This window comes from Phyllostomus discolor, chromosome 5 (assembly GCF_004126475.2).
Source record: "Phyllostomus discolor isolate MPI-MPIP mPhyDis1 chromosome 5, mPhyDis1.pri.v3, whole genome shotgun sequence".
NCBI lineage: Eukaryota > Metazoa > Chordata > Mammalia > Chiroptera > Phyllostomidae > Phyllostomus > Phyllostomus discolor.
Window position 1 is genome coordinate 75,118,400 of NC_040907.2, and position 22,789 is coordinate 75,141,188.

General features: G+C 39.6%; 1 long non-coding RNA gene across 3 annotated transcripts in view; it reads right to left on the reverse strand.

Moving 5' to 3' along the window:
• LOC118500703 overlaps positions 1–22,789 on the reverse strand; it is a 347,021-nt gene that overhangs the window by 144,266 nt on the left and 179,966 nt on the right. For all 3 annotated transcript variants that reach the window (XR_004903280.1, XR_004903281.1, XR_004903282.1), the window contains one exon: positions 11,067–11,385. This is a non-coding gene — a long non-coding RNA (uncharacterized LOC118500703). The remainder of the gene's footprint in view (positions 1–11,066; positions 11,386–22,789) is intronic.

Consider the following 22,789-nt stretch of genomic DNA (forward strand, 5'->3'; position numbering starts at 1 on the left):
AAAATCAACAGGAAAAAGTAGAAATCAGATTAGAAACACTGAAAAGCTGGGTTTGGGGTTTTTTTTGCTTGTTTGTTTTAATGCTTACTCTTAACCAATCCAATTTGCATCTACTTCTGTGCACAAAGTTCTAAGATGTTGTATGTTGGCAGGGGTGGGGGATACCATCTCCACCATCACCAATGCCACAACCACAAAAGAATATTTCTGCCCACTGAAAGGCCAGTCTTTATTTCTTGTGAAATTTCACTGATGTATCTACTCTTTCTTCTCTGCCTTCCTAAAACTATCAGCACATAGTATAGGAAGCATCATTTTAAAATAAGAACAGGAGGAGGTCAAGGCTGTTCACAGACTTGGAAGACAGAGGTAGTTTGTGGTCCTGGTCAGCTGTTTTTATCTTTCCAGGGTAGAACGATATTTGTGAATACAAGAGTGAGATACTAGAAAGAATGCAGCCCCTCTAACTCGTTATCATTTGTAAATTCCCTGAGTGATTTGATAACAAATATCACTTTTCCTTCAGTGCCACTGGCCAAAAAAAAAAAAATCACTGTGATAACAAAGGTACCATTATTTCTGGTAGCATTTTCCTGGGTCCTGTTAATAATCACACATGCAGTCAACTAATGTCCTAGGTTCCCACATCACTAAGTAAATATCGCCTGGTGGCAAATATTAGTGTCCCCAACTTTGCATTCCAAAGAAGTCATGAAACCTATCAGAAAGGTCAGATCTCAGTAAATAAGGCCAAAGCAAAAAAGAAAAAAAGAAAAAGAAAAAAATTAATTCCCCTTTTTCCACTATTCCCTAGTTACAACAAATTCCTGTGTCTCTAGCTCTCAATGGAATTTCCTACCAGACACTTCAGTGTTCATTGTAAGACCATCATATCTGGCATTATATAATTGGTTAGTAGAAGTTCATAAAAACATAATTCCAGAAGCAACTTCTGGATCTGGACTCAATTCAAGATTTGTTAAATATAGAAGGTAATAGACACCCTAAAATTAGAGCTTTAAAAATATATATATACACCCTATAAAATCTTCTCTAGAAAAATTCCACAGCTTTCCTAAATTGTCAATGACTCATACTACCCTCCCCAGTTTAGAATCACTGAGAGCAAACTGGTCATTCTCAATTCTTGTGTACATCAGACTATTCTGTAGGGAACTCTTATTAAAAAAATACGTATCCCAAAGGTATGGGGCGGATAAATGGTAATGGAAAAATATAATGAAAATATTTTCTCATAAAAAATACATATCTGCCCTGGCTGGCATAGCTCAGTGGATTGAGCGTGGGCTGCGAACCAAAGTATCACAGGTTCGATTCCCAGTCAGGGCACATGCCTGGGTTGCAGGCCATGGCCCCCAGCAACTGCACATTGATGTTTCTCTCTCTCTCTCTTTCTCCCTCGCTTCCCTCTCTAAAAATAAATAAATAAAATCTTTAAAAAATATATACATATCTCAAGACCTCACTTAATAAATCAGTATATCAATATATTGGTAGACAGGGCCTATGCCATGTGAATTAGAATTTTTTTGAATGGTTCTTGAATGACTAGAATACAAGGCCAAGGCTATGAAACACTATGTAGTTTTCATTTTATTTAATCACTGAACATGAAATCTAAAAGAAACCCCAGATTTCAAAAAGCAGCACATTCCTTTTACAGAAAGGACCCAGATCTACTGAGAAATTTGCCCAGGATCACACAATTACTTAGAAACAGAACTGCAAGCAACACAACAGCTTAAAAAAAAAGTTATGTGTAAATGCAGGCTCTCCTGAAGAATAAAATATGGACCTCCCCCCAATGTACTGTTTTAGATTTTTAAAAATCTCATTCACTTTTTTATAAGAAAAATCACAAAATTAGATTTAGCGATTTTCTTTCTATTCACTCTACTAAAACCACCTTCTGATATTCTTCTTTAACAGAGAATGTTCACTACTCCTTATAGCTCATATGTAGAAATTAGCTTCCATCTGCACAAACATTATAGTAACTATAACAGAAGAATCACATTTACAGGGATTTATCAGAATGTCTGGTAATTATGACAAATACACAATGACAGTTGCCTGACCCTTTCTTTTATCAGCTGTGTGCGAAGTTCCTGATGGTCAAAATTATGACTTGCCACACTTTGTTATACTTTTCTTTCTAGCTGTTTTATTTTATTTTTAATTACCAAAACCCAGAACTAGAGCATGACTGTTCCCACAAAGAGGTGTAAACGGCCATGGCATCCTCTTTGCTTCCTGAAGGTATTTGCATGTCCCTACCGGCAGATCAAATAACATACTTATCCTAACAGGAAGACTTTTAAAATGCAATTCAAGTTGAAGGAGAGAAAGGGAAAGAAGGAGGTGACTTTAGCTTTGTTAAATTTCACAATAAATTTACACCCAGATTCAGCAAGTGCTTTACAGTGGCTTCACAGCAGCTGAGATAATTACACTACTGCCCTCTTGATGGATGAGTCCCCATGGAGACAAGTCGACTGAATCCCAAGGACAGCATTCCAGGGCAATGAAAAGAATTCTTTCAGTACACACCCACTGTGACTTGGTTGGGGCAGGATTTCTCCCCAGCCCACTGAAGGAGACAGTAGAAAGCGAAGAGGACAGGGATGCAGGCAGGGGAGTAACGACTGTTGACATTCAAGTGCTTGTTGTACACAAGAACTGCTCTCGGGTTTTTATACATTACCTCCAGTAGCTTATAAATATCTAAAGATTAAAGTCTCATCATATTTAACCTCTCAGAGAGCCTAGGAAAATCCCTTAAATACAATATAGAATGAATAAATATGAATTGAAATGAAAAAGAAAGAATTCCAGAACATCAGTTCCAAAGGGCATGAGTGTTTCACGCAGGTTAACACCATATTCTTGCTTTATGACCACACTTCTTTCCCAATCTACATCTCTGGTGGAGGCAGAGTGTCTAGTTCTTGGAGTGGACACATATATGTCAACTCATAAATGTATATTAGTGAACAGAGAACAAGTCATCTTTAAGTAAACTACACACTTTATCTTTTTATCCTTTTTATTGTGTGTTTCCTATTAGAGCATCAGTTCTATGAAGATAAGATGTTTGTCTGTTTACTACTATTACCAACGTACCTAGGATAATGCTCAGGAAAAAAGAGGTAGCCAATATTTATTTAATTGGTGTTGTCAAATGAGAAAACTAAATGCTGAGTGAGAAGACAGTACTGTGCTAGGTTTTGGAGATAAAAGTAATACAATGCATCATCCCATCTGCAGAGAACACTCTCGTTCTCATTACTGCTGAACATGGAAATGATTAGGACTGAGCCGAAGAATGATACTTTCCTGCTAGAAAAAATGTCTTTTCATATATGCAATCTGAACAATTTAGAAATGCCCAATCACATGTACTTTGCAATGCATGCTGATTCCAGTCCTGTGTGCAGTGCAGTCCTTAGTCTCAGGCAACCGGCATGCACAGGGAGGCCCAGCAGTCCCTGGCCACAAGGATGATGCTCGCTGGGAGCCCGAAATCCCCTTCTGGTTCATGTGTCAGATCCTAACTCCCTGAAGTCCCCTGTTCAAACAGCCCAAGTTCACAGGGCTTATGCAGGTTTTCCCCAGATATTCTCACAATGGTGGACCCATCTTTGTAAACTTTTCAAAAAATATTTACTTATTGATTTGAGAAAGAGAGAGAAACATCGATTTGCTGTTCCACTTATTTATGCACTCCTTGGTGGATTCTTGTATGCGTCCTGACCAGGGATTAAACCCGCAACCTTGGCATATTGGGGCACGGTGGCCCCATTTTTAATAAGCTACCCTGAGGCCCTCAGGATGAGGCATGGCTCAAGCACAGACACATGGACTCACATCACAAGCATGCACATCAGGTCCGTGCTTCTGCTCATGCTACCTGGTCAGCATGGAACTCTATAAACAGCTTGGAAACTCCAAATTCAAACCAGGCCTCCAAGGTTGTTATGAAGGTGTGGTTTTTGTCAGAGTAGAATTCCCGAACACATTTTAACCATTTTTTCAGTTTGATTTATAACTTGTAAATATGTATATGCACAGTATGTGGACCTGCATTCACATTCTAGCCCTGAGCACTACAATAAATAAAAATCAATGTAAGAGACACTGAGGGTCAGTTTCCAACTTGCGTTACAATATAAAGACAGCAACTGGAAGAGCCAGGACTCAGATCCAGTTCTTCACAACCTCAGTGCCAGTCCGCAGAGCAAGCCCTCCCCTCCAACTCTTCAGCTTCAAAGCACTTCTGTGTGTGCTCTCTCCTGCCATGATTATAACAGCAACCCAGAGGCTCCCAGGAAGTGAGGCCACGGGTGGGTCCAAGAACACACAGCCCATCCTCTCTCCTAACATCCTGGTCTTTTTTTCCTTTTAATACCATAGGATCCAAATGCAGGCAGTTCTAAGTCCTAATGGTCGCTCCACATACGCAGGCGTGTAGCTACCTGCAGTGCAGAGAGAATCTATGCTAGAGGTAAGCAAGCAGTGACACATGCCTCAGGAACCTCACAAGATGCAGCCTGAGGCTTCTGAATGTACATCTTTTACAACTCTAAACCCAGAAGTGCATTAGTGTTCTTGCAAAACAGGCTGTGCGGCCGTTTACAAAGCCCACATATAATACCTTCATAAGACTTGTGCTTACAGAGATCCTTTCATCCAAGAAATTCAAAGCACTTTACAAGTCCAGAGCCATTCATCCAAACACTCCAGGGGGGTTTGCAGGTGGCCCGATTAGACTCATTGATGAAGAAACTGAGGCACGCTGACAGCCTAAGTACCCTTCTTAAAAACAGTTTTAACATTTAAAAATGACTTGCCTTAAACATCCACAAAATCATGCTACCAATATAGAGGGAAATTTTTTGCATTATTTTTATAGAAGTCACATTGAATGTAATAAAATTAAATACCATGTTGTAGAAATCTATGACTTGCTGCAATTCTTTCAACCACAAGGCCATCAAAAATTTATGCTCAGTCCACTGCAAATAGTTTACCATTAAAGTTGAGATAATACTGCCTTTCAAAATGCAAATTCTATGATCACAAATTGTAAGACAGAAATTTCAGGTTTTTTTCTCCAAATAAAATCAGGCTTTTACACCTTTGGCCAAAAAGCACTTAGCAAAGGTAATTAGCATACCCTCTCTAGTCTAGATGGAATTGATTTCAAGCCAAAGAGATTAGCTTCATTTGCTTTTTAGTGGGAGGTAAATGGCCCCAGGGAACTAAGTCTGAGAGTGGTGGAGGAAGAGTCCTTTCATAAATAAGGAAGATTGAGACATATAAACGAGGAAGAATAAAATTATAATCAAAACACAAAGTCTGTGTTGAAAACATATCTGACAATTATGTTCATGACAATGGCCAACACTTAGTGCTTATTGTGTGCTAACCACTGTTCCTGGTGCTTATAAGTTACCCTTTCTACAGAAGAGGAAACTGAGGCTCAGAAGTATTAGCAGATACATACAGTCTTAAAGAGCTTACAGTGAAATCAGAAAAATTATCATTCATTAATTCAATGAATTGAACTACATAGAATCTGAAATGTGAACATTTATATAAATTTCTCCTAGGGGGTTCACCATCCAAAGGAGGAATGCACAGGTAAAGCCACTTTCAAATAGGCATGTACAAGGCACAAGAGCAATGCAGTGAAAGCTGATGAGGGGCCAGGGCAGAAAAGAAAGACTTTGCAGAGAGGATGTCCATTTCAACAAGCAGATAAAAGAAGAAAGGAATTTTAGGCTGATAAGAATGGCTTACGGAGACACACGAAGACATAAGAGAACCTACCCTGGGTCACCTGTGTTGTCTGGTGTGGCAAAGTACGAGGGTGCATGAAAACAGCTAGCAAAAGGACATCTTAGGCTGGATAGGTATGAATAGATAAAAATTTGATATGCAGAGTTAATTTACCTTTACAATTGTGTATATCTTATCTCCTTCATCAGGATGTACATCTCCTTTTGGAAAAAAACCTCTAAGTTCCAGTGGAGTGGTTTATGCCTGAAGATGTTGAATCTCAAGGATTAATTGCTGTTACTTCTTCACCACTTAGACAATGGTTTACAGGCATCACTATTTGCACTTGGCTTATATTAACTTATTTAAATATTATATCAACCCAATAAGGTAAATTTTATTACTATCACCATTTTCAAAACAGAGAACTGAGTCATAGTGATGCAGCCAGAACAAACACCTGCTAAATGGCACTTTACAGAATTCATGTCCCCAAAGCACACCTGAAACTGCAGCGAAGATCTGTTACTTTCTCTTGGATTGCCAACACTCTTCCGTCCTATCCATGTATCCTCACCAGCATAAGTAAATGTCACGGACGTCCCAGGAGCTGACTGACTGACAAGCTCACGAACACTGTCTTCACTATCACACAGCATCTGCTACTCTCCTGCTCAGTCCCATTCAGTGATGTCTGCCAATGAGAACCAAGGTCACAGGTACTAATGCCCAAGGTACTAATTTAGCTGCTGAGACACCAACGATGTCACCTATCACAGTTACTTAACGTTATTGCTGCCAACACAATTCCTAACAGAGTTACTGGTGTCAGTTCACATACTCCATGTGGCACGCAGATTTTGGTGAATGACTTTTCCTGAGTTTCTGCTTTCACTTTTAACACAGTGAAAGGGCCCTGGGTTTCCAAGTGATTCCAGAAGGAGTTCAACTGAAAGGTAATCCAAGTGATTGTCAGCATGCTCTCCTTGGAGTCCTCCTCCCCTCTATTAGCACATTTTGAAGTTTGGTTTACATAAACATTCCTCCATTTGATTGCAAGCACATTTGGAAAAGCATAGGAGGTCCATAAATTTTTATAACTCAGCTTATATGTAGTAGGCATTCAGCTCGTTGAATGAATCATTAAAGCATTCATTTTCTAACTCCGCCATAAGCTCCTTGAGAATGTGTAAGTCTCCTGTCTGTTCATTTCTGTTCCTGATTTCCTTGCCTGTGAAATAAGTTAACAATAGCACAAACTCCAAAGGGTTGCGGTGAAGATGCGTAAAGCACTTACAATGAGGCATGGCACACAGTAAGCAGTCAATAATCTTTAGCTATTGTCATGAACATTATTCCCAGACATACATATATTTAACACAGACTTATCATTTTGATCCTATGAGGCACCAGTAATGGCTGCTTGGCCAACACTACCAAGTCTTCCCAGTGAACAAGGTCTTTCCCAGAGCTTCTTTAAACCATGATGAAAAGTGGCTGCAGGGAACCAGGACACGGGACTTCCAAACTTGCCCAGACAAGTTTGAATGTAAGAGTATGAGTGAGCACAGGTAAGGCCAGAGCCACAATACCAGTAACAACAAAATAGTGTTTTCCTCCTGAATTGAAAACTATCCACTGCAAAATAAAAGACACACACATGCTTCTGAACGACTATGATTACACAAAGTACACAGCTGACCAAAGAGCCACTCCTGTTAAATGAACAAAAAGGAATCACGCAACACACCTTGCTTTCTGGTTGACACGCTGACATGAACCCAACTAATATTAGACAGTGTGACCTCATCCTGGGATGGAGCCAGAGGTTTCACTAGAGATCTCTGCAGTTATCAGATCTGGAAAGTGTTTCCCTGGCTTTTTCTTTAGCAAAACAAAAGGTAACAGAGACCAAAGGAGGCAAGAAGATAGAACCAGAAATTCTCCAGACTTCATTACCATAGATTACCTGATGATGAATCATCAGTAATTGTTCCATGGTTTCAATAGAAGGCAAACTACTACTGAAAAATACCTGAGCTTCATCATGCTCTTAATCTCTTCCTTGTCTCTTATACTGGAGAAAGAAGATTCACCCTTCCTGACCAAAGGGCACCCCCTTTAACATAATCTCAGACAAATCCTGTTTCTTGTTCTATCTCCAAACCCTTCTTCTTCCACTCCTCAGCCAGTCCCCTTCAATCCATTAACCACAATACGACCTTGGACCCTATCATTAACCTCCCTACCGCCCCCCGCCTGTATGCCTCAGTGGAAGAGCCAAGAGTGTGCACTGATTTTAGGCACTGTGCTGACGTTTGCTGGCTAAGGATCTTGAAATTTCTTCACCTCTCTGGGCCTTGGTCTCTGCAACTAAAAATGAAATCCATCTCTGCAGCCCCATCACCCCATAACTCTCCTACAGACATTAGACCACAGGCTTCCAAGTGTGCCGAGAAACAGAGAACTATGGGAGCCCAGACCCCACTCTTCTCATATGGGTAAAAGAATCCTGTAGAAATACATGTTTTGGGGGGCGGGGGCCACCTAGAGAAAAAATTAAGACAACCAAATATGGGAGCGGGGGATACCATCTTACCCCCCAAATGGAATGAAAGAGGATACAAAGTATTGCCCACGAATACAAAGGAGAAAAGCTGGCCAGGAGCCCAGAGGTGTGAAGTGCACCTCGAATCTTCCCTCTCCACCAGTGCAGAGTATCTTTCATATCTGGTGGAATTTGGAAAAAGAGAATTAAGCGAATGGAGTGTTTTTAAGGGACAGGGCCGTGATTAGGTACTGGAACACATCAGTAATCAATAAATAATATTTCAATCAAATTCAACATCGTTCTAGTGGTTTTCTCTAGGAAAACCCTACTCTGCTCTCTCCTCCTCATTTTGTGAATGCCGCACGAGTAAACACACAAATTCAGAGGGTCAGAACAGGGAAGGCCACAATTATAATCACAGAGCATTGAAGATTTTAATCAGTTACTGTTTCAGGATCTACCCAAATGTTAACAGTTCACAATCAATGGGAGCAGTTGCTTTGTAAATTGGATTTCCCCCCCTTGAATTTGAGAACTAGAAGCTTGCACTGCTTGACTTCCCTGGAAAACGTCCAGACTTGCACTACAGTTTCAGCCCTGTGGGCTGGGCTTGGTTTTTTCAAGACAACAGTGAACAGCGCCGCAACAGGCTGCCAGGTCTGCTTTTAGGAACCGTTTAGATATTCTTTGAAAAGAAGCTTCTGTAACACCCATCATGTTATTCTAGTTGCAATATTTTCACTTTCTTCCCCATTTTAAACCCCCTTTCTCAGCGGTGCCTAAGTGCTCAGGTAATACATATACAAATGCCCTGACAGACAGATGGGTGAGTAGCATCTCATGGTGCCCTTGCTTCTTAGTGGGAAAAAAATTCTCAAAACAGAATGCAGTAATTCCACCCTCTCAAGCGCTATAATAATCGCTGCAGGGGGTAGTGCTACAACTACAACTACAGCACAATAGATGTATAAATTAAGGCTACTAATAATGCTTGACAATACAATGGAGCAAGTCTTCTAATATTCTCATGCTCATAAAACCAGAAAAATTACTTTAAAACACGTAGCAAAATAAAACTTGTTTAACCATTTTTGCAAAGTCAGTGCTATAGTCACTCTTTTTCCCCAAGATATGCTTTCCATGTAACTGAATATATATATACTCCAGGAGTGTGGACTTCCAAAGGGATAAAATTTGATTTTCTTAAGTTGTAAGTCTTACCAGTTTTGTAAGTTAGTCTCTACAGGCACAGAATACCTGAAAGTTTATTAATGACTAACATTTAAGAAATCGTTACTAAAGTGCTCACCACAACTGGATAGCTCTTATTTAATTCTAATAAATGAGTATCCCCCATTTTATAGATTGGAAAACAAAGGGCGAGATAGGTTAAATTATGTGCCTAATGTAACACTGCTGCAAAGTTAGACAACCAGGATTTGAGCCTAGCAAGTCTGGCTCCAGAGCCCAAACAATTAGCCATCTATGCAACACCCTGGTGGTAGTACCGAAGTCCTCAATTTTAAAGGGGAAAAAAACAAGTCACTTAACATTTTATTTCTCCTATAAAACATCTTAGTAGGCCAGATTAACATGAGCCCAATCCAGAGAGGTTTGGCTATAAATGCCTATAGGAAGACAAGAACTAGAAGATGATTTTGCTTTTGACATTCTCCCAGCCCAAAGCCCAGAGATAAGATTATGGCTTGGGCCCCTCTGAATTATGATGATCAGTGAGAGACCATGGCCATCTACCCACTCGCCCACCTGCTTTGAGTTATCTGGAGATATTGTGTCTCCTGAACTATGCACATACCAAGAAATGTCAAGGCCATCAATATTTACATCATATGAACCTGAAGGTCAGTTCAAAAGGGCACCCGTTATTTATGGGAATGTTTTAGTCACCTAGAGCAGATGGGAGAAAAGGAAGATCTTGGAACTCTTCCCATTTTATCTTAATGATCTCTAATATAAGAAGTCTACTGCCAACCGCTAAGACATTCCATAGTGAAAGATAAAAATCAGTATGTTTAAAATATCCCTTGTGGCATTCGCTTTTCATAAACCTAATGTCACCAATGATAAGACGTCAGATCACATCACGTTAATTAGTGCCTGAAACCTCTGAACAGTAAGCAATTCTAAACTGATGATACATCTGAATTTTAGAATGATTTTCGTTCTAAACGCTAATATCTACATTTTTAAAAAACATGAAAATAAGGCACAGAAGCCTGTATCTAGAGCCACTGCTGATGAAACAAACCATTTGAACATTACCCAACGCCCTGTTCAACTCCTTCTACGTTTGCTTGCAGTATATATATCTGGATAAAGATCTCTCCACAGCCAGTTAAACCCTTTTGCCCTAAACACACACACCCTACAGAGTTGGCAGAAAAACTGTTTATCCACATCCACCCAACTACCCATTTTGCCACCTCAAAACTGGAATGAAGTTCATATAAAATCATAGACTAGCAGTTTTTGATAAGCTCCCTCCACCAAAAAAAAGTTGCTGAATGTGTCATTACATTCCTCACCCTCAGTAACACCTTAACCTTACCAAAAGAACCTGAGTTCTCTAATTAGACCATGAAGTTTCTTCGATATCCCAACAACATAACAGTCAAGAAATATAAGGCATGGAGGAAATATATATAAAAGTTAACAAGTACCTACGTAATTTAACCAATACTGACACACTAACCTTTTTCATGGAAACCTCCTTGAAAAAGTGAAACAAAAATTCTGAAGACTACTGCTTGCAAAGAAGAAGTGCTCAGAGAGTATCAAAAGTTGTATTCTCCCAGTTGAAATCTGAGTTTTATCTTCCTGTTTTGACTAGAGGTCTCTTGACGAAGGGCCTGCGGCGGTATAAATTATCCCATTACTCACTCTCCTTGGCCATCCCGCTGGAACAGGAAGGAAGTAAATCTTGGAGTCCTGCACTCACATCCCTTAATCATACACACACATGCCCCCCAAAGTAGTAAATCACCGTCTTTCACTGTCATCATGATTCACACCTGAAACAGAGCAGAAAGACAGGTATTCAGAAATGCCATTACCAAAGAAAGGTATCTTAATACATTAAAAATGATAATACATAGGCACCGCAGTGTTGTTCTTTCTCAAACAGACCAGCAAGCCTATAATCTAATTAAGAGTCATCAGCTGTGTTAATTTTTTTAATCCTCACCTGTGGACATTTTTCATTGCTTTCATAGAGAAGGGAAGAGAAGGAAGGAGGGAGGGAGGAAGAGAGAGAAGAGGTGGGGGGGGGGGGAGAGAGGAAAAGAGAGGGAGAGAGAGAGAAAGGAAACATCTATGTTGAAGACACTGCCTTCTCATACATGCCCTGACTAGGAATCAAACCTGTGGCTTTTTGGTCCATGTGACAACACTCCAACCAACTGAGCCACACCAGCCAGGGTTCACCAGCTGTGTTAAAAACAACTTTTATAGAGCATAGCTTTCCAAACAGAACATTTCAGGACCCATTACCCTTTTAAGCTCTATTAAAAATTAAAACCAACATCTATATCATATTAACCCACTTGGGCACGACTTTAATTAGTGGAATTTGCCCCATTGTTAGGCTGACTTTCTTCTCTTGGCAGGGCAGAAACATGACCAATCATATGTTTTAAGATGTTGCCTAATTATATAAAAGATCTCATTTAACTTTACATAGAAGTGGTTAAGAATTAAAATATACCATCAATCCTAAAGAAAAATATCTGAGGTTACCCCGTTTTCTCAGATTAAGGGCCCACTGATTTACTGCATCTTAAAGAAAAAAGAGGAAAAGAGGTCTTTCAATAGTCAAAGGGCCTTCTTTTATTTTGATTGCAAAAAAAAAATGCAGGCCTGGTTGGTGTGGCTCAGTGGATTGAGGGCCTGCCTGTGAACTAAAGGGTCGCCAGTTCAATTCCCAGTCAGGGCACATGCCTGGGTTGTGACCCAGGTTCCCAGTAGGGGTCACTTGAGAGGCAACCACACATTGATGTTTTTCTCACTTTCCCTTCCCCTATCTCTGAAAATAAATAAATAAAATCTTTTTAAAAAACAAAACAATGCAAATTGTTTTCAAGTTTATGTGAATTGTATTGTTTGAGTGAGTTTTCCAAACAATACACAACTACATCATTTCCATGTATCTGCTTTGTCACATTGTCACAGACAGTAAAAGAAGTGCATACTCAATCCTTAAAGCACATTAAACTCACTCTAGCTGGGGAGATAAGTACCATGCCTCCATCCTGTCAAGCAAAAGCCAACAACCAACAGAACAAGGCCAAATGAGAGAAAATGCCTCCTACAGATTTTACTGAACTTTTTGTTGAGTTTGCACCATTATTATCAGCTGCCCTTCACAAGTGCCAGAGTTTCATCAAATTTGTTATCGGTTCAACATCAGTGTAACACTACAATGGTTTCCCAGCTCCTAGATTTGAAACTGACGAGCAGAGGCTAACGAGTGTTCTGTCTGCAAGATATACTTTTTATATTTAATTCTCTGACCTTAACTTTATTTCATTAAAAAATTTAGATCAAAGCCCATGATGGGCAAGGAAATGCATTATCATGCTCCTTCAGCAAAAACCAAACCAGGCTGACACACGGCTGCTGCCTGGGCTGCTCTTCAGCAAAATGTCTGCCTCAAGGATTAGGCTCTGAAACGACTGAGAATAGAGATTGTTTTTTGCAAAAACAAACAAACAGACAAACACAATGACGTATTTTGGACAGTAGTGAATATATACACAGAATAAAAGCATTTTTTAAATCAAAAACAATGTGGTGCATCTTTTAAAAATAAGGTAATTGAAGATAAAGTCTTTAAAAGAATGAACTCAATGCTACCACACTTTAAAGTTGTTTTATTTGTTACTGATTTCAAAGGCCATTTTTAATAAGATTATATATCCAATATTGAGGGCCCAAAGCTCTTTGACTGCATATAAATGAACTGTGGTCTGTTCAACTTTCAAATGACTCTCTGGTCCAGATTCCATTAAAATTATATTAAAACAAAAGTATCTCCTTTGACATTTTTGTTGTGCTGTGGAAAACACTAATAATGCCTTAGCCTACACGCATATGCATGTAAAAATACACTGCCCTCAGTAAGCCCAGGTGAACTAACACCTGGTGCCCACGTTAAAGCACATGAATACGTTACTAAGCAAAAGGAAAACATCGTGATGAACATTCCCACACAAAACATGAGTTCCTGGTATTACTTCAACCTCACTAGTGCCATGAATTACTTTTTGAATGACAGATCTTTTTTTTTAACCGCACTTGTATTATGTTTTACCTCCAGCTTTAAAACTGTGCAAATGGAAAAGAAAACCAATCTTAGTAAACATTCCCCTAACTATCACCAGATTTAGGAGAATGTTATTTGTAGACCTGAAGAACAATGCAATACAGACCACAGATGCTGGTGCCTGTCAGCTATGAAGTGTCCAAAGATTAACCCACAGCAAACTATCCCCTCACTGCATTCCAGGGTCACTTAGATCTGAATGCAAGGAAGATGCCTTTTAGCTAAAAATGTAGATGTTCAGCAGCTGCAAGTCAGACTTTAAAAATGATCTCTGGAAAATCTCATGGGCTTATGCTATCCTAAAATGGCAAATACCGACTCTCTCTTTTTTTTTAATGTAATGCCAGTAAACCACATTCAAGGTCAGAAAAAGTCTACTTGGCCACCTGAATAAATCTGCCATATTTGGTACCCAAAATTAAAAGGCTGAGATTTAAAAGTAGTACTTAAATGCTGGATTTCAATATGAAAACTTAAAGTTCGGGCAGGGCGTAAGCCAAAATAAGGACAACTCATTTAATGGCATTTAGTCAGCTCACTTCTTAAATATACACTGATTCATACACACAGTTAAAAATAGTACTAGAGTTAACCAAAAATGGCTAATATCATAATCAGACACATATATTGAGCTATTATGTATGTTTGAAATAATAACTAAATTATTAGGTCTGCCTCAAGTAGGCTAACAGATAACTAAATATTGTTAAAATAGTAAAATGTACGAAGACATGTATAGCGAGGACTGCACTCAGCAAAATATCACTAAATTATATCTTTAAATCCATTTGCCTTTAAAACGCACCCCCATCAGACACATGCATCTACTACACAGGACACAACCAGAAAGGAGTTCAGAGTCCACCACCAAAATGACAGCCCAGGAGAGTGTGGGTTTTATAAGTGGTGGTTTGAGATTTAGGTTTTGTTTCTCCATATAAATAAAATATCCATGGAAATATTCTCCTGATACTATGGAATCAAAGAAAAGAAGATTCCTGAATCGAGTGCTTTACCTATTTCTTTTGACCAAAAGCAGTTACAGGATCAACTAGATCAGCAGTGTCTTCCACCTTCCATTTGATTATGTGTAGCAACACATAAAGCTCTTTTCTATGGAGATAACCCTGGTTTATAACACTGCATAGGTTTCAGGTGTACAACATTATAATTTGACATGCATACACTACAACATGTTCACCAGCAACAGTCTTGGGTGTGTCCACCGCCCACCTGTCACCCCATTTACCAATTTTGCACACTCTCCGCTCTCCTCCCTTCTGGTAACCACTGAGCTGTGGTCTGCATCTACGAGTTTGTTTTTGTTTGTTCATTTGCTTCCCCCCCAAATATGGGTGAAACCATACAGTGTTTGTCAATCTCTAACTTAACTTTAGTACAGTACCCTCAAGGTCCATCCCTGCTGTTGCAAATGGCAAGCTTTCATCTTTTCTATGGCTGAGTAGTATTCTGCTGTGTGTGTTTGCACATACACATATATACATACCATTGTTTTTTATCTATTCATCTGTTAATGGACACTTAGGTTGGTTTCATATCTTAGCCATTGTGAAGAATGTCTAAAGCTGCTTTTATTGATTACCAGCAAATGTTTCCCATACCAAGTTTGGTACTGAATAATGAGCCATAGATATTCAATTTTAATCACATACTAACAACCCTCCAAAACATTAAAACCATCTTTGTAACATCAACATTTTAAGAAGGAATTTTAGAGGAGAGGGATTAGAGAAAAACTACAGATACAAAAAAAAAGTATTATGGAAGAGCAGAGGAAAAACTGAATTTTTCCCATTACCCTGAAGGTATTGCTTAGGTTCAGTTAAACCCAGACTGAAAAACAAGTGCAAATCTAAGAGCTTTATACTCCAGTTACCAATAGGAATTTTTACTAGCTGAAGGGAATCTCTTCTGAAAATTTTCATGGTTTACTGATGAGTACTTTGTATCGATGTCCAAAAAAAAAAAAGCTTTTTTGAGCCCACCACTGATGTTGCAAGTAACTCAAGAATTATACAGGGCAGAACCTGGCAGGTGAGGCTCAGCTGGTTGGAGTACTGTCCCGTAACTAAAGGGTTGTAGGTCTGTTTGCCGGTCCAGGCCCATACAACCCCCAGGCCTGGTGCGAATGAGAGGCAACCATCGGTGCTTCTCTCACACTGATGTTTCTCTCTCCCTGCTTTTCTCTCTAAAAGCAATGAAAGAAATGTCCTAGGTGAGGGTTAAAAATATATATTTTTTTAAAGAATTATACAGGGAATTAAAAATGTCTCTATATCTTTGGTTGGATAACAAGAAGCTCTTGGGGCTGAAGGAGGCAACTTGTTATCCCAGAGCCCTGAACCTATAAATCTCGGAGCTGACATTTCCCAACCCAGGGCAGTAGCAGATTAGAAGATCAGGAGAGGCATTTCTGTTCTTAAGGGTCAACCGGCAGCTGCTGTCCTCATTTGGGATACTTGCCCCATATAAACTTGTTTATGCATTTGGTGCATTCGCATATTTGCCAATTTGCTAAGCTTGACACCAGTAAGATGGCTGAACATTTGCTGTTGTCCATTTGTGGACTTACACAAACTCGATGCCTAAATGCCACCTAAAAAGAACTTGACCAACTGGGAGGGGGCAAAAAGTACTTGATGAAGAAAACTAAGACTTGTCTTGATTTTCTTGCGGAAAATGTCAAAAGCAAATAATCATTTTCTAATAAGTTTAACAACCCTCTCATTTATCCTCTCTTTTTCTAAAAGCTAGATTTATTCCCAGCATGTTTCAATGAATGGTCACAAATGCTACCCAAAAACCAGGCACTTTCGGTAAAAGGGCTTTAGGTGCGTAGCTCTAAAGGAACTCCAGCTAAATAAATAATGGCCCCGAGCACACAGACACACAGCCAGTCTCGTTCCCCAGTGGGGCGGCGCAGGCTTTCCCGCTAGGGAGAAGCTCATCTCAGGGGCTTTTTCTTTTTGCTTTTTCTTTCTATTTTTTTCTCACCACAAGAAATGGCAACAAGTCATATATATATCAATTCATGAAAAAAATCTTTAGAATGAGACCAGTGTTGGACTTTTCCAGTTCTAATATATAATGAAAATCTCCATGGTAGAGTAATAGGAGACTGCACTTTTAAAAACATTCTTACTACATTGAGTGTATTAATAAGTATGGCCAGAGCTACAGATTTAGCTAAGCACACACCTGTAAGATTTCAGGAACACCAACAGGCCCTACTACTCAACACAATCTCTTCCCAGGCTGTTTGTCAGATCCCCAAAGCCCCATCAGGGCTGTGTCACAAGCATCAAATCCCCGTGAAAAAATACCTATCTATTAACTCCTTAGCATAACTTTGTTTAATATTGGAACCTAGTAACCAGACCCAAAGAGTGCCATCAGTTTGACAGATAAACCACAGTAAGAATGGGGAGTGAAGAAAAAGTTTTATTTGGGGAGAAAAGCTTACAACTTAGTGTGGAATGGGTGACCAAAAGCAGTAGAAGGACTGAGGAAATAGAATAAATCCATGGAAAGCCTATAGAACATACAGAAATTTGGTCAAATTTGAAGTAAAACAAAGGTTGAAACTTGGCTTCCTGTGGCAGAGGTATCTCAAAATTTATTTTTTCATAATCTGCACTGTCCGCCAGGTAAAACCATATTCACTGGAGAAGGAGAGAGGAAAGCTTCTCTTCTTGTCTTGCTTGGAGTCCTGCCCTGCTCTCTCCCCATGGCCTGAGCACCTGCCAGCATGTTCCCTGTGACACAGATACTTCCTTCCTCCTACTCACTTTGTTCTCTCGCTTTCTTTTCTCCCACTCTTTCATAAAATTCCAAGACTAAAAATTAAAATTGCCTACCTAGGGGCAGGCACAGTCTTTTTAAAACTCTATCCACCAAGAGCATTTCCATTGCGGGAAAGTGTTGCTCTGTTTACTCAAGAGAGCAGAGAGACATTTGAGCAAGGAAAAATTCCTGGTCTATTGATTCTGTGTCCAGGCTTTATCCATCCCCCAGGATCTGGTGTTGCTTGCAGTTATTATTCTGAAAAAGTCACTTCAATGTCCAGTTGCAGACCAACATTTCAGAACCTACCAAAAAATTAAAAATGTGAGCTTTTTGAGGCAAATGACATCCCATCAGAACTGGGAGATTAGGTTGAGCACACATCCCACCTGAAGCACGCCAAGATCCTACAACGCCTCCAAATAGCATTTAACCTTTTGCTATTAAAATTATAAGAGCCCGGGGAGGGGGCTGGGGAGCCAGCAGGTCATAAAGCTAACATCTAGTTAGGGAATGACACGTCCATTATGGCCATTAAATAGGCCATTAAAAAGGGATGATGTTTCAATTTTTTCCACTTTTCCCCTTTCCTTTCTCCTTTTTACCCCAAAAATGACAGCCCGATCCCTTCACAGCTCTGCATTAACTTTTCTAACATCAAGTCACTTAAGAAAAATCTAAGGTAATCTGTTCATAAAACTTTGACGAAGTTGAAGAGTAAATTCCGATATCCCTATAGTCTCTGGGATTACTATGCTGCTTGGTAGACGAGCTACATTCTGGTCGGAAGTATTTTCTTGAATAACAAGTCTTGCTAATAGGGTTCTACCTTTGATCAATCCCTTCTCTGGAGACTGTCAGGATACATACAGTTCTTCCTTTATAGGTGTAAAACAGCCACACAAGTTCAGTACAGACATCTATAACACACAGCATCAATTTTCCCTCTTCGTATGCCATTACTTAGTGAGGGGAAAGGAGTAAGACCAACAGCACAGAGGTGGGAGAAGACCGGGAAGGGACCAGGCACAGTGGGGGGTTACAATTCCCAACCCTAGCTGGCAGAGAAACACAAACTTTACAATTAGTTCACAGCAAGAATTCTGTAAATGCTCTCTTCACCAGCCTACGGTTCACCTATTTAAAGGTTCACCTTTCTAGAAAATATTTTATTATCATTGTTCATAACACAAGAAAAAATAAATGGTGCAGAAAACAAAAATGTTTTTACAGCCTCCCACAGTGGGAGACACACTTGAGGTTCTCTAGCAACTGAAGTTTAAAAGAGGAGTTGAAGATGGGCCCTTCCCTTCTCTACTGGAAAAGAATACAAGCACAGCACTCAGGAATCAGGCTTCGTGAGGTCTAAAGGAAAAATGCCCTTCTGTCTCCAAGCTCTCCTTCCTTCCATCAGTGGTCTTCTGAATCTGCCACGACAGCCAATCCATCTCTCCTGCATGGTCCATTCTGAAACATGGCTCTGGACAGCCAGGAGGCACACACAGGGCAGGAAAGAAGACTGAACATCACTTGCTTTTTTTTTTTAAGGTATCTATATATCCATGTTCAAAGCAACATCATTCTCAATAGCCAAGAGGTAAAAGCAACACAAATGTTCAACAGATAAATTAATAAATAAAAAGTGGTATGTCCATACAATGGAATATTATTCAGCCCTCAAAAGGATTTTGAAATAAGTGAAGTAAGCCAGTCACAAACAGACAAATACTGTATGATTCTACTCATGTGAAGTATCTGGAATGATGAAACTCTTAAAAATACAAAATAAGGTGGTGGTTGCCAGAAGCTGGGAGTAAGGGAAATGAATGTTATTTAATGGATACAGAGTTTCAGTTTTGCAAGATGAAAAAGTCATGGGTATTCATTGTACAATAATGTGAATACACTTACTACTACTGATCTGTACACTAAGAAATAATTAAAATGGTAAATTTTATCTTTTCACCACAGCCAAAAATGCAGAGCGAGACGCACAGTGGTAGGCAAAAGTAGGTTTACAGTTGTGGGTACATGAAAGTTTATGCTTGTATCATTATTTATTGATTATTGTGTTATTTTCCACATGAACAACTATAAGCCTACTTTTGTTCATCCCTGTGTGACGACTAGCCCATACTCTGTAGTAACTGCTCTCTCTTCTAAATCACTACTGCATTTTCACTGTATCTCTCTTAAGACATTGACCTAATGCAAACAGTATATTGGCATTAACTCATTTGATTCTCTCAAGTAGTAACTTGTATCAGCCTTTGTTTTACAGACTTTCAAGGAAACTGAGGCCCAGAGTGATTAAACAACTGGTCCAAAATCACTATTACAAATTGATGGTGTCTGATTCTTATGTCACACCCTTTACCTCTCACACCTTCTCCTTCAAAAGACTCTTCTGATAAAACACTGCCTCTACTTCATACCTTCCCTCATCAACCCTCCACCAGCAGGCTTTCTCTACTCAGCAGCTCTCTCAAAGTTGCCAATTACCTCCAATCTCTGCTACTCAGTTTTGTGAGCTTACAAGTATCTTACTTGGATTCTCAGAGGTAAGTAATATGCTTGACCCACCGTCTCCTTCTACAAATTATCTCTTCCCTCGGTTTTCTGGACACCAATTTCTCCTGGTAATCCTTCTACATGTCTGACCTTCCTTATCATGTTCTCTTCCCCAGTTTTCTCCAAACAATGGCTAATGGGTAACTACATGAATAGTTAAGAAAGATTTACCTTAAACTAATTTAACACATCCACAGAGTTCTTTTGAGGCTTTAATAGGTTCTAGAGCCTTCAGAATACAGGTCCACCGGAGTTGTAACTTGAAGGCAAAGATTCTATTTTACTTCTCTTACAGCTCTCAGAGCCTAGCACAATATTTGGAACATAATAAACCTAATTATAACAAAATCCTCACATTCAAAACTGCTTTCACTTATATGCTCTGCCAGATTTTATTGAGAAAACTTCCCAGACAATTCAACTGTCCCTTCACTCCATGGCCAGTTAAGGGTCCAGCACAGGCTACAGACAACAGCTAATGAAGTAGAAAAACATCTCTGATGACTTACTGTGGAGTTCTCAGAGCCCTGATATGCCTCACCGTCTCACAGCAAACTCAAACTATCTTGTAGCAATTTGCACAAAAATGCTGCCGCTGGTCCCCAACTGTTGTGCCTCCACCGCCATTTCTGCCCTCAGTGGGCCTCACCCCAATATAAAAGCATTAAATGAGATTACAAAATTCAAAGAAGTTTCTTGCATTTTCTAATTCAATTAATTAAGTTAAAGAGTTGAAACCCTAGTAAGAGAAAATTAGAAGCTCAAAAGATGTGTGTGTACACTGGTTCAGCTAAATTTTTGATGAAGTGTAAATTAGGGTAGAATAAGTTAAATTTGCCATTAATAGCTCACTGACTAGAAAGTGGCGCAGTTTTGTTTCCTTCCCTTAAAGTCTTCGCTTCACCCACTGGCCTCGGTAAATGTTTTCCACTTCAAGCTTTTGAACAGTACTTTCTGAAGTCTACATCTGATGCCTGACCTCACGCCCATTCTCCTATTAGTTCTACACTCAGCATAATGGAATGTTAATAGGCTGTTATGATTTACTCTACAAAAATCAATGGGGTAGATCCCGCCGCGTAAAGAAGCTGCTTTGGTGGGTAAGACTATCCACACAGCATTAGGTACCATTTGAAAAGTGATTGCCCCAAGGAACAACAATCTCTCCTAGGGAAGTCAGAGCTTTCTTACACTGATGTTTGTTTGCTTGTGTTAGAGATTGAGAGTAATTTCCTAACTCATTCCACATACCCCAAAAAGCAGAGTGAGGTAACAGATCCTTATTAACCTACAAAAAATGAACATCATCCAAACTATGGCAAAATACTGATAAGAATTCAATAGAGAATGATGATCACTGAGTTCTGAGTTTGGGAGGTGGATAGCTCGTACAGAGAAGGGTTCATTTATTAGGTCTAAAAAGTAATAATAAACCCAGCATATAACCATAACCAACTGGTAGATTAAAATAGAACAATGAAAACGAGATGGTGGAATTCAAAGATCAATTTTTGATAAAAATTATTTATTTTTCTACAAATGAAAGGTCATTCTTTGGTAATGGAAGTGTGATGGCGCATGAGGTGGGCCCAAGAAAGTGGGAAGCAGGCTTTTTAAAAGATCACGTTGCTTTGAGCAAACAAGGGGGAAAAAAGGCCTTCCTAGGCTCCTGAGAGTTATAGAAAACATATTTTCTTTTTTACCGCATTGTCTTGAATTATATGTGTATTCAGAGTTAAGGCTTTTTTAATTTTTAATTTTTTATGGAACACATGTGTGAAATTACCATTACCAAGCCAGAAGGCTCTACTCTCAGGGAGACAATCGTCTCTGAAGCTCAAGTGTCTCACAGGGACAAACTTCACCCAGAGAAGGCTGAGGCTGTGCCTCAGGGGTATGTGGGGATGGGAGGGGGCCGGCCTGAAGCCGCCTGGCAGGGAAGAGTATTTGATCACAGCCTTACTTTAGAATCGCCCCCTATGTGGTAATAAAACAAAGACAGACTTCCAGTCAGTTTTACTGTTTTCAAACTCTAAAAACAACGACCCCTTTTAATGTGTGTATAGGTTGCTGAGCACGCCTCCTGGCCCCCGCTGTTGAAGAAGAACACACTGTATGAAATATAATTATCACCACTACCTCCGTGAAGTCTTCCTGAACACCATCTTCCCCCAACTCCTTGGAGCACTTGTTACAAATTATCATTTTCTGTTTATTGTTCTTTCTCCTTGCTGGATGATAAGCTCCCTAAGGTCACTGACTCTGGGTTTTCTTTCTCAGTACTTCCAAATGTCTTACAAAGTGCCGTAATAAAACACAACTGACCCTCAGTAGAGGTTTAATTTAAGGAAACCCCATTGAACACCTATTATCACTAGGCCTTGCTCGAGGCACTGGGGCTACTGTAGTGAACAAACTATACGAAAATGCCAGTCTGCGTGGTGTTTGAATAAATAAGTGGATGAACAATAGAGAACCAGCAACATTTCTCCCTGATAGCTTGGGAATTTACTCAGTGACACGAAACAGAAAACAAGCATATAGTCTGCTTTTGTGTGATTCATTCAAATTGGGAAGTCAAAGCCTGGTTTGCGAATAAATTTTAGAGGCCTGGAACCTTCAGCTGACCCATTCACTTCCCTTTATCAACAACCAGACTCGAAGGCATGAGACAGGGCCCTTGCATTCCTAGCCACTACTGTTCGTCCACAGGCTACCCA